We start from the raw sequence: 13,356 nt of genomic DNA, 5'->3' as shown, positions 1-13,356 counted from the left end.
AAGAACCAGGTTAAAAAACACTTCCAATGTAGGCACCTATTAGCTGGGTAATTAGGGGTGCACGTCACGAGACCGACACCCACGAGTCATACAGCCCACGAGCTCGACACTATTCAAGCTAACGGGTAGATATGATTCTCATGCGATTTTCCCCTTCTTATTCTAGTCTTGTTCGTTCCAGCCCTTGCTCCGGTGAACATGTAGTCTGGGTTCCGTCCCAAGAGATAAATTTTCTGATTGCGATAATCGAGAGACTGCGCGCCCAGCGAAAAAGGGTCCGGGGAAGAAAATTGTAGTTTTACGACTTTCAGTCAGATTCTGACTGAACGCGATAAATCATTCGCTCTGACAGGTCCCTCCCACCGAGAGTGGTAGTAGTCTTGTTTATCAAACTAAACCAGTCTCAGTAGAGGAATTCGCATCTATCTGACTTCGTATGTGATCTATGTTAATGACATGTAGATCTATACGTCACAGATTGGTTTCAGAACATTCCATTCTTCTGAAAAAAAAAAGATACAGTACATTTTTCTTCATAGTTAGGCTTATACGAACACATAAAGTTGAATTTACTGCTGAATTTGGATTAGACTAGTCATCAACTGTATAGGTATTGTACAGTTCAGTACCTTTCTCCCAACACCCTGCAGATCTGTCAGGGAGGTGAGTCTCACTGGTCTCACCAACTATAGGCGAGCTAGTACCTCCTTGATGGTCTCACCATGGATGTAGTGCAGTATTGCAGTATTGCATTCATGCATTGCATAATAATACGATGTGCATGTAGTACCCGCTACCCGGTATAACTGTTTAGTTTGGTCATGGAGCTACAAACGGAATAGCTCCAAGGTTTGGCGTCTACGATCTGTAGTGATTTCTGTCCCATGTTTGTTTTTTCAACTTTGTACAATGTAGAAAGAAATAGGGCCCAACAGTAACCATGACTGTTCGTATCATTTTTAGACGTGTTCTTGATTTTGCGATCTTGTATCAACAGGAATTGAGAGGTATTTCAATCGGCTCCATAAACACTTTGAAGATCGAGGCACTGATTCTATATCAAATTGATATTATAGATTATGCAAATGGCTGGGTATACTTCGACTGCAGTGGACTGTGTATGTTGTACTTATGGGCCAATCCTATGAAATGAAGCCTTGAACTTTTGGAATCCTTTTTTTTTTTCTAAATCAAGTATAAACGTAAAGTATAGGTTTACAATTGGGTTTTCTATCTGGAGAACAATAATTCACAACCTCAGTACTATCAGTATAGGGCCTAGATACCACGCAATTTCAAATAAAAACATCCACAAATCATTCTACTTGGCTCTGACAATGAAATTAAGTGATTTCATCAATGAAAATATGCCATCAAAACTTCTTGCGAATAGTGTGCTATAAAGCAGGTTAGAATACAAAAACACGCTTTGATTACGCGACATAAAGGTTTACCGAGTTGAGTTTCACACTACGTAATTTCAGTTTTAATAAAAAAAAAAAAGTAAGCTGGTATTTTCTTCAGACCTATTAAAACACCTAGCAAGGATGATAAAGTGACGTGTTTTGGAGAATTTACGTGGCAAACCTTACGCACGCTATATTGTATACGGTTCGTTAATCCAAAAATTGAATAGGCATTGTTTTCCCGAAGGTTCGTTAATCTGAAAATAAGAGAAACTTCATTGTTCTGAAGTTGATACCTCCCCCGCCCAAAAAAAAAAAAAATAAATAAATAAAATAAAAATAAAAATAAACAAGGCCTTTTCGTTAATCCAAAAATGGACAAATTGCATGCATACTTATAACAAACCTTCGGAATTACTAACCAATTTTCATGTTAAATTAACGAACCTTCGGGATTGCATTTTTTTTTCTTTCTTTTTCTTTTACGGACTATACAAACGAACATTCGGAAGAACAATCCTTTAGTATTTTAAACGAACCTTATTTCATTTTTGATTACCGAACCATTGTATTAATAAACCATGGGAAAATGAACCTTCAGAATAAAAACTGTAACGTAAACCAGATATAAGAAATTTCTATAAGTCCAGAATTATTTAGCATGTAACAAACCTAGCAGATATTATACAATTCTGATATTCACCATGCATTATGATGATGGCATGTAACCATCAGGAGGTAAACTATAATCATCAAGAAGGCGAGAGAACCTCTTTGATTTACAGGCAAACTCCACAACACCATGCTGAAGGGCATAATGCTCATGAATATATCGTTGTGCAAAATGAACTTATTCATTATTCATGAAACTTTATGATACACCAGTTTCCGGGTTTCACCCCGAGAACAACATGATAACAACATGGTATACAATCTGATAAAGTAACACTAGCTGCCAAAGATTTTTAATCCTTCATTGTGTGATGATAATTAAAGATGTTCATTAACAGCATTATTAAAGGAGAAATATCTATATTTCCAAAGAAACATAATAGTACGTTATCCGTTAAGACAGATTGAAATATGTCGTGCCCCACACTGCGCATCATTAATTTTGTTTTTTATTAAAGATCTTCAATGTAAATGCAATTTTACTAATAGCTGGGCTCGAAAGTTATATCATCTGTGATGTCTAAATAGTATGCTAAAGCAGGTTCTTCACGGTATATTGCTTTCCAATAGGTGATCTTCAACCATACAGACAAGAAAAAGTCCACCCCCGCATTAACAAAAGAGAAGAAAAATGCATGTCTTTTCAACAGTATGGTTTTGTGGGACGCAATTTGCCAGTGGTATCATAATTTTGATTATTCACTTTTCCCCATTTTCTGTGTATCAATAAGAATGACCTGTATTCCCTCCTGCTTTCACATTGCCGAGCAATGTAAAAACTGTTCACTATCAGAAGTCATAAGACAATTTGAGTCACTGTGTACCTGCTTCTGATGTATCATCAAAATGTCATGCTGTATCATATAATCCTTCGACCAACGCTTAATATACCACTGCAATTTTGTTTCCTGTTGCTTTACTGCTTTAGGTTAGCACTAACACCTTTTCAGGAAAAATGGATGTGTGTAACCCTCCCAACTTCAAAATCCATTCAGTTCATAAAATTAACTGGCATATTGTTATCGCCATACCGTATCAGCACATAACGTGTGAACATAAGAGCGGGTATCATTGTGATGGTTACTAATGTTGGCATTTCCAAAGTGTGCTATTTACAAGTACATGTATACAAATCTTCTTTTAAGTTTCGACTAATTAACATTATTTCATCATCAGAAAAAAAAATGTGAGCGTTAGTTTATTTTCGTATAAACGAACCTTCGGAATAACAGACATGATTATACTTTCTGATTAAAGAACCTTTGGAAGAACGCACCATAATCAGCCCCATATTTCTAGATTAACGCACATCATAGGTATAGGCCCAATACAAGACATTCACAAGTGAATACTCAGTAGTACATTAATAGCAGAATTACGAACCTCGAGAATAAAGAACCTTCGGAACAACGAACCTTATTACATTTTCTCATGACATTAGAAGGTTAACAATGTTATTAAAGAATGATAGGGACTACAAAAAGGACTTAAACATTTAACGGAATACAATAGTCTGCAGACTCATCCAACACAATGATGACTTTTGAAAACGGACCATTTTTTTTTTTTTTTTTTGGTCTCTCTGTGCTCACCCATGTTTTAGGTTTTCCCGGCCAATTTCGCACTTTTGTCAGTCGGGGCCATTTGAAGGAAGGTAAACATTCAGTTTAGCGAAAATATTCGTCATTGCACATTCTGTCATTCAAAGTTGCAAGTTGTTCGTTCAATTTAGCATTTCGATGAAAGAAATTTACACATGTGCCTTTCGAATTCGTCGGGCATTCAAGTTGGCACGTGCATGACGTCCTCTTCAGTCATCGAAATTCGCCAGCACTGGCCGAAAAGGGTATTTCAGTCATTCAATTTCGCGTATGGGCAGTGAAATTCTAAACATGTTCGTTCAAATTAACGTCATGTTATTTCTTTTTTGAAAAGGTGAGAACATTTAAACGCGTATTTCTATAGGGCTTTTTACACTTGTGTTTCTTAACCCCGGACTTTCTCTGACCCAGGACTATCGTTAGTCCCGTACCAATTTTTTCAGCTTTTTACACTCGCCAATTAGTCCCGTACTATCTCTTGTCCGGGGCTAAGGAGAAAACTGACCTTTTTACACTCGTCTTTCTTAGCCCCGGACTTTCCAAACCACATGAATATTCATAATTACGCTGTGTACTGTACACGTACACGCACGCACCGGCAGCACTTGATTACCTCGTTTCTGATTGGTCAGTGAGGGTCGCACTTCGTCTCCGTCGCTTAGCCCAGGATTATTTTTTCGTTCTGTTTACACTCACTTGCTTGGCACCGCAATTGCGGTGCTAGCACCGCAATTGCGGTGCTAACCCCTGCTATTTTGCAGGGCCAGATAGTACCGTACTATCGGTGGGGCTAGCCCACTTTGGCAAAAACGAGTGTAAACAGAAAGTGGGCTAAGGATAGTCCCGTACTATCGGTGGGGCTAAGGCCCCCCCTTAGCCCCACCGATAGTCCGGGGCTAAGCAAAAATTTACAAGTGTAAAAAGCCCTTATGTGACTTTTTGCTTCATCCACGAACTGTTTAGCAATGAACATAGTCATATTTTGGACCCTCATATAACTCGAGTTTGTTGTTACTGTAACGCCCCTTTTCTTTTATACTTGTCATTTTAGGCCTACTTGTACCAGTACTACAGATTGACTTCATCTTCTTACAGTCATGACCGCACAAGTTAGATGCAGACGTATTTCTCAAGAAGAAAGAAAAAGAATTACTGGAACATTTTGATGATCATAACCTTGACTTTCTAGAACTGGCCTACCACTCGGAATAAAGCGCTCAACGACTAGATAAGTTGTGGCTACATGCACTATTTTCGGACTGGAAGACTCAAAAAAGCACATTGAAGGAAAAAATGTTGCCAAAATCTCTAAAATGAATACGAAAATAAAGAATGTAATGACGCTTGCAAAACAATTAACTATATCAAAAAATAAAAAATAAAGGAAGAACCAATTGAGCATACACATGCGTGCTAAATTGAATGAAAAAGATGTTAAATTGGGTGCCCAAAAATGAATTCGAATGAACGAGTGCAGCATGTCCGTGATCACGGTCATGACTATATCATTCTAAATTGGATGAACGAATAACGAAATGGTGCTTGATTACGAATTCCAATTGATAAAGTGTTGATTATAGAATGAAGCTGAAAGTAATTTGAATGCTCCAAAAAGTAATTTGAATGAAAAGATCATGAAATTGAAATACCGAACATGACCAATAATCTGCGCTAAATTTTGCTAAATTGAATGCAGCAATTAGAAATTAGACTGACAATAGTTCGGAAAACCTATATTACATAACTCAAAAGATAACTCGTTCCGTGTTCACACAAAAGTTAGTAATTGAAGCGTAGATTTCTCCTGCCAAGTTGTTTTTTCTTCGAAAAGTATTCATTCAACGGTTACTAACTATGTATTTTCATTGTGTGAATCAATGTTATTGAATTGTCGTATTGATATACCTTCACAATGTTTACACCACTGTAAGTGATGTGCAAAGATGAATTAAATGATAAAACAAAATAAAAAAAAGACTGTCTCAACAAGCTTTCTCATGAATATAAGCACTATCAGTATAATCTGTTTTAAAGGGGATGGCTAGTAACCGATCAGTGGGAATCAGTGGAAATGCTGGGAGATGATTGTTTCAATCCTTATGGGATTCATTCAAGAGTTCATTGTATATCTATTGTTGTGTGAAAATGATTTGCTTCAGAATGGTCTCATATATGGCACGCCAGAAGGGAATCAAATAATTATGTTCGACACCAACTAAAAAACCATTTCATCAATTTAAATTTCATTCCACAAAAATATGTTCGATAAAATATATATTTCATGAAATATATATTCAAACAAAATATACATTTGACAAGAAAATATGAAGGTTTGACCGAAATATATTCGACAAAATATATATTTGACAAAAATATATATGTTTCAGCAAAAATATATTTCACAAAAATATATTTGATCAAAAATATATTTGACACAAACTATGTTTGACCCAAAATATATTTGACAAAAAATATATTTGACCAAAAATCATATTTGACCAAAATATATTCGACAAAAAATATATATATTTCACCAAAAATATATTAGACCCAAGATATATTTGACATGGCGTTCTATACTTACGACGAGAAATCATTCGATGAACAAACAACCATTCGATGAACAAAAAATCATTCCATAAAAATAAAAAGTCATTCGATGACAATACAGCGCAGCGCAAGCTTACACTGCACGTGTCGTGGCGTGTACACTGTGGTATACACCATCAATCTGCAAATTGCATGCGCATGCACATCCGCGCGCGCTTGCTAGCCCGTATACCGTGCGGTACAGTGAGAGCTAGACGCTCGCGTGTGGTACGCGCGCTATTATACAAAGCATTAGCGATTTCGATGTCTGTCTCTTCTGAAAGTGGGAGTAGGAACGATCTCGATGGCGTTATGCAAGAGATTCAGCTCCGCCATTGCCAGTGAGATGACGAGCGCGAGATCGATCGGGATCATGTCGCCCGGTCATGGACATACTTGGAGACTAAGTTAGCACGAGCAGAGCAACATCAGCGGTAACCGCAGCAGCGACCCCAACACGTTACTGGTACAGCGCCCGGCCGCCCCGGGCGGGGGTTACATCAGCGGCAGCGTTTACGAATAGCCCGACCAGACGGAGGTACGCTGTGCGAATATCCTACGTACAGCGACTGGGCTGTGACTGGGCAGCGCCTGCCATGACGATCCGGTCTCCAACCCAAACATCAAGCAGGCCAAGGGCAAGACCACAGCCTGAGGCTGTAAATAGGCTCAGGCTCAACCACCGGCACCGCACCGGCACTACGGATACGGGCTCAGCCTCAGCAACCCCAGGTTGGTAAACTGTCGTAGACCGATGAGATCTGTATCTGTATCGTCACTGTATGGTTTAGTCAGCAAAATGTCCAGGAAGACATATCCACGCTAACTTGTAGAGGAGCACTACGTGTGGACAGAACGCGACCATTGAAATTTGTCTAAGATCTGTCTCTTCTCGTTGCCGTCGGTCATGGGCTTCTTAGAGACAGATTCCGGCGGTAGTAAAATGGTAATGCAGTATTGGCAGTAAGCCAATATCGTATCTAAGAGGCAAGAAGATATACCTCAAATTTCACTCTACCAAATTCCACCAAAATTTCAGGGATTCCTTAGTATCTCATTTCCAGTCACTCACATAAATTTGAATTAAATGAGACATGGGGAAGCATTGAATTCAACGTTGACTTAGTTGTGGTTGTTTCTGCTCGCGCTCACAGCTTGCGCTGTCTAATGTTAACGTTACACATTACGGTGGCTTTTAAATAAGGGGGACCATCATAGACATCATAAAAAACAAGGTTATATGCCTTCTAACCTGGAGTAATGTGTAACTCATCATGAAATATAGATTGCTAGTTGTTCTCCCCCCCCCCACCCCATGAGACTAACAATTAGAGTTACTGTCACACAGGTCAGTATCATTACGACAGCGCGTTGCTGACTGCAGTTATTCACGCGATCACGATTACTCTCCACAGGCATTCATTGTCGGGAGGTAGTTCGCCGTACAGGAGGAAAAGAATATGAAGTTTCCGTGACAACCTGAGGACATACGTTGATGCAGCAGGAAGAGATGATGGATGTGTGAGGTAAGACATCGTGTCCTCATTGCTAGATTCCCACTGGTGTGATATTTTGAATGGAAAGTGCTTCAGTAATATTATACTAATCACAGAGTTAGGAAAATTGACTTTATTTCTTTTTTTTTTTCTTCTATGAATGTGATGTTTCTTATGGAAAGTTATGAGATTGAATAAGCTGAATGAACAATTCTCAGAGGATATAGGTATGTGATATAAACAGCCATCCCTATCTTTCAACAGAGCAGAATTCTGGATGCCTAATCCAGTCAAGTACTAACTTAGTCAAGTACTTGTACTGTTTGAAAATTGTTGTTCAAATTTTACCTCTTTATTGTTATTTATTTGTGTGTGTGTGTGTGTGTGTGTGTGTGTGTTGAAACTAAAGTTTCAAAGATGAAGTTTAGGAAGTCAAGACTTTATGCCCCATTGTGAATGTTTTTTACTTTTGTGATAAACTTGGAATATAGTGATTTGGTGTGTTTTTTCAAAGCTAGTAATATTAGGAATAATAAAGTAGTGATGGTAGTGATCATAATAAAATTTTCATGATGAATTATCACTGTTGTTATTACTTGAATAATGAAAATGATGTTTCTAGTCATGATTATCATCATCATCATCATCATCATTTATCATTGCTTTCCCCCTTGCAGAATTACAATATATGTGCCTCTAAATATATTGTAGGCAAACTATAATAGCAGTACCTAGAGAAACCTGAAACAAGTACCGGTACATCAATATGGTACTAATTGGAAACATTTCAGTTCATCTTTTCAACATCAAGTTTATTATATGTTGATACAATTATGTTCCAAAAGGTACATGTATACAGTATTTACCCAGTAATGTCATGCATTGTATTTCTGTTGTTTCCACTAATACACAATGGCAGCTACAGTGTGAGAATGTTTGAGGCCATGAGGGGACCTGTAACTATGTCGTCTACGAGATCTGGGAAACAGAAGAGGACTGGAAGACGTGAGTCACTTTGTGTTGATCTCTATTGATCCAGTGATGGTTTTGCCAAGGTTTGACACTGTAGCTCCTTATTATAAAGCATAGATTATTAAGTTCAGAAGAAAATCAAGCAAACAATTCCATACTTCGTCAAATTCATGAAATTCTTCCGTCGAGATGTTTTCATTGCGACTGATTGACAAATTGCCCCACATCGACGTAAATAAGCACTGAATTGATCAGTGTTTTAGTAGTAGCCATGATATTTACGTCGATGTGGGGCAATTTGTCAATCAGTCGCAATGAAAACATCTTGACGGAAGAATTTCATGAATTTGAATAACAAAGCAGTACCCGCTGCATGCTATAAGGATTAGAACCAACACTTGCTGTCGGGCGAAAGCTCGGTGGTCTAGTGGAGATGACGCCTGTCCGGTGATCAGGAGGTCGTAGGTTCGAATCCTGCTCGACTATGTACGCCCATGATTTTTTATCATGGCTACTACTAAAACACTGATCAATTCAGTGCTTATTTACGTCGATGTGGGGCAATTTGTCAATCAGTCGCAATTCCATACTTCATTTGTCAGAATAAATTGTGCAGTATTAAAAGAAGAAAAAAGTGTCTTGTTCAGAATATGTTCACTGTTATTGTAGTTTGTGTTTATTTGTTTGTTTGGTGGGTCATAGGATTTCTGTACCAGATGTAATTGCTTATGATTTGTGGTATTTTGTAGTACATGTATCATGTTCTTTGTTGATAAGCTTGTCTTGTATTCTTTCAGGAACTTTGCTGGTGCCAAGTCAAAGTCTTTCCGTCGAGAGAATGTGGATCTTTTGGACAAACCAGAGCAGCTGTCTTCAATGGCTATACCAGGTGAGAGTCATGTTACCCCAGTGACAGGAGTCCAATTCCAGAGTGGTTAACCCTGACTTTAACTAGTGGGGAAATTCTGTTTAATCAACATATTGCTTACAGGAGCCATGCTTGTGCTGCGATAACTATTTTATCAGAGGATCCTGTTCAGTGTATATCAAAATTTTACGACCCTCATAAAGGTAGTTACATCAATCAGCTAATCTTTGAGGAGTTGTAGATTCAGAAAGAAATGAAGACAGGATACTGTAAAAATTTTTGTTTCAAAAAGTAGATTCTAGAGTATCTATCTTGTGTTGCAATAATCAAAAGTGCACACCCAATTCTTAACAATCTCTATTCTCTACTTACACAAAATGTTGTTCTTACACCCCAATGGAAGTAGTTTTGTGCATACTGTAAAGCAAGAAATATTTGCAGTGTGAAATTTTCTTGAATCACAGCTGACAGCCTTTTTTTTTCTTTTTTTTTTATGCCTCCGCCACGAAGTGGTGCCGGAGGCATTATGTTTTCGGGTTGTCCGTCCGTAATGAATTTTGTGGACAGCGTAACTAAAAAACGTTTTGAGGTATCGTAATGAAACTTGGCATGTATGTGTATTAGGGGGTGAAGTTGTGCCTATCAACTTTTGGGTGCACATGCTCAAGATCAAAGGTCAAAAGGTCAAGGTCAAATACGTAAAATTTCACTATTTCCACCATATCTATGCAATGCCTGAAGATATTTTCTTAAAACTTAATGTATACATGTATTACCCAATTAAGATTCTCTGGTGGAAGTTTGGGGTCATGAGGTCAAAGGTCAAAAGGTCAAGTAACAATATTTTTTTGTCCGTAACTTGGAAATTGTTCATGGTATCTTCATGGAACATAGCATATATACAAATGTACATGTACTGACTGACAATGATTATCTAGAGAATTTAGGGTTCATGGGGTCAAAGGTCAGGGGCCAAAGAAAAGGGCAACACTTCAACATTTTACTATTTCCCTCATATTTATGCAATGCCAGCGGGATTATTTTTTTTTTTACACTTGGTGTATGCATGTATAACCTGATAGAGATTCTCTGGAAACTTTTTCTTTTCTTTTTTTTTTTTGCCTTAAAGGTCAAAAGGTCAAAGATCAAGGGAAAGTGCTGAACTAACTTTTTCCTCCATATCTCAGAAGTGGCTCAAGGTATCTTGAAACTTTCTACATATTTATGCATGTTCTGCCTGACAGTGATTATCCTATGAATTTTACGGTCAAAGGCCAGATGAAAATGGTAACAATGTACTTTTCAATACAGAAATTGCACTTTTTCTCCTTACCTTGAAAAGTACTCAATGCATAAACTTATGAATGGGCAAAGTCAAGTTAAAGTCCTTAAATCCCCAAATGCATGCTCTCCTATTCATCCAATTAAACTTAGGTCAAGGAAGGTGAATATTCAACACATTTGTGACAAACTTGTTATTTTAATATTTTGCCAATTGTGTGAAAATGTAATCACACATTGTCCACATGTACAGTAGACCTATTAGGAGAATCATGCATTATGGCGGAGGCATACCAGTCGCCTTAGCGACATTTCTAGTTCAGCATGCCACTTGAATTCAATGCATACAGTGCATACAGTGTAAACAAGAACTTTTGCATGTACATGTATTTTGATTTTGTGACTCTTTGATCTCACAAAATTTGCAAAATTGGAATACACACGAAAATGTTTGGCTTAAAATGGTTCACTATTTTTGCTTCAATTGAGTTCTGCATGCCAAAAACGAAAGATTGTATACTTCATTCCGTTCAAAATAATTGTATGGTGGAATAATTATTCAAATATAGGCATTAAAGACTCTAAACAGTGTTTTCACGGAAGAATTAAAATGGGTTGATGCTTATTCTCCAACAAACGTTATTCATTCATCCATTTCATTCATTCATCTCATTTATTTTCACTTTCATTATTGGTTGACAAAATCTGTATTAAAAACACAAACAAACAAACAAAAATGCACTGTGTCAAATATGATAATGGAGAAATCATGAGAAGTACAACGTAGTCTTATTGAAAATGACCCCTTAATAACAAATATGATGTAAATATGTGTAATCATTTATAATCATTTGTAATTTGATTGAAACAAACATGAATACAAATTGTGATAAGATTATGTATTGATTTCTACTTTGCAAGAAATCAGTTGAAATTTGAATTATTGATGAAAACTTATCCCGTAATGACCAATTTGCATGGACACATTAATGATTATGCAAAAGTATGAAGTGAAGGATCTATGAAGATAGATTGCAACATATGATTTTGTTTGTTTGTTTGTTTCTCTGTGTTGGTAGGAGCATAGCTGCCTTGGACCCTGATAGCCCTATCCATCATCATGAGGTTTCCCAACCCACTCAATGCCATGCAGAGCCTTTGGATCAACGTCATCATGGAAGGACCACCTGCTCAAGGGTGAGCCACAATGTGCACACATCAGCAGGTCTGAGAGTATTCTGAAGGGGGAGGGCAATTATGCCGGCAGTGCAGTCATTATTCTGATTCAGTCTAATCAGGCCACTCTGCATAAAGATTCACAATCAATCAATCAGTCAATCAATCAATCAATCAATTAATCAATCAATCAATCAAATTTCTTCAAGCAAATATCTTTGAACCTCATTAAAGCTTTGGTTTCAAAATATTTCATTTTACCTTTTCATCGGCTAAAGCAGCATCTTAGTGAGTACCATTATAATTCTTCAGTCATGGGGAAAATAATTTTGTAAAAGTAAAAATCAATACCTCTCAAATCAGCAGTGTTTCGAAGTCTCATTTGTATGCCACTCTCCTTCTCTTTGTGACCCTTCTTATTGGAAAGTCTGGACGCCAACTATTTCTACTCTACACATTAATGTTGTTTCCAAAAATCCTTTCTGTCTATATGGCTACAGATTTTATTGTTAATTTGGAAGAAAGGACAAATATATGTTCATTCTTTAAAAAAAAGAAAGAAAGAGTGTGTATACATGTATTATCAAAGATGGATAATGAACAAATACTGACATGAAAAAAAAAATTGTGCATTCTGTAGTTCACATTACTGTATGATAATGTTTCATTCTCTCCCCACTCCTCTGTCCAGTCTCGGAGTGGAGCCATTGGACAAGGATGTAATAAGGAAGCCTCCTCGTTAGGTTCGTGACCCCATGATCACCAGACCTCTTCTTATTTATGTAGTCATGTCTGCCCTCATCATCGTCGTGGGGATCCTCTGGGTCTTCTGGAGAGAGGTTAGTGCTCCCTTTATTGTCCATGACTGTACACACATTTCTATTAATATTGGTCAAGTTCTTCCTTTACATAATTGTAATATTATGCCCTTGCTACATTGTGCCGAGTGATAACATTAGTGCATTTAGCAAGCTATCTTCTGTCAGATGCTTTGTCATGCGGATTGTAATGCGGATTGTAATATTAGATAATGATGCATGTATTGATTTGATTAGATTTATCCATTGTCTTTATAGATACTTGGCTGTGTATATTAGTACATGCAGTAGCAGCATTCATCTTCACATACAGTATGCAATGAATTGTTTTGCTCCATGAAGCCTTTTCAGAGTATAAGGACAAGCATGATACTATCTTGAGCTGGGATTTATCAACTTGTGCCTGTCAAGCAGTCCAGATGGCACTGTAATAATGACTGCTCCTCTCGATTAGATGCAATCCTGCCTCAGCCTTCT

The 13,356-nt window shown here is 37.5% G+C and overlaps 1 pseudogene; it reads left to right on the top strand.

Moving 5' to 3' along the window:
- Positions 1-6,864: 6,864 nt before the first annotated feature.
- Positions 6,865-12,883, top strand: LOC140228818 (N-terminal EF-hand calcium-binding protein 1-like; annotated as a pseudogene).
- The last annotated feature ends 473 nt before the right edge of the window (positions 12,884-13,356 follow it).

This window comes from Diadema setosum, chromosome 5 (assembly GCF_964275005.1).
Source record: "Diadema setosum chromosome 5, eeDiaSeto1, whole genome shotgun sequence".
Taxonomy (NCBI): Eukaryota; Metazoa; Echinodermata; class Echinoidea; order Diadematoida; family Diadematidae; genus Diadema; species Diadema setosum.
This window is presented reverse-complemented; position numbering and strand designations above follow the sequence as displayed.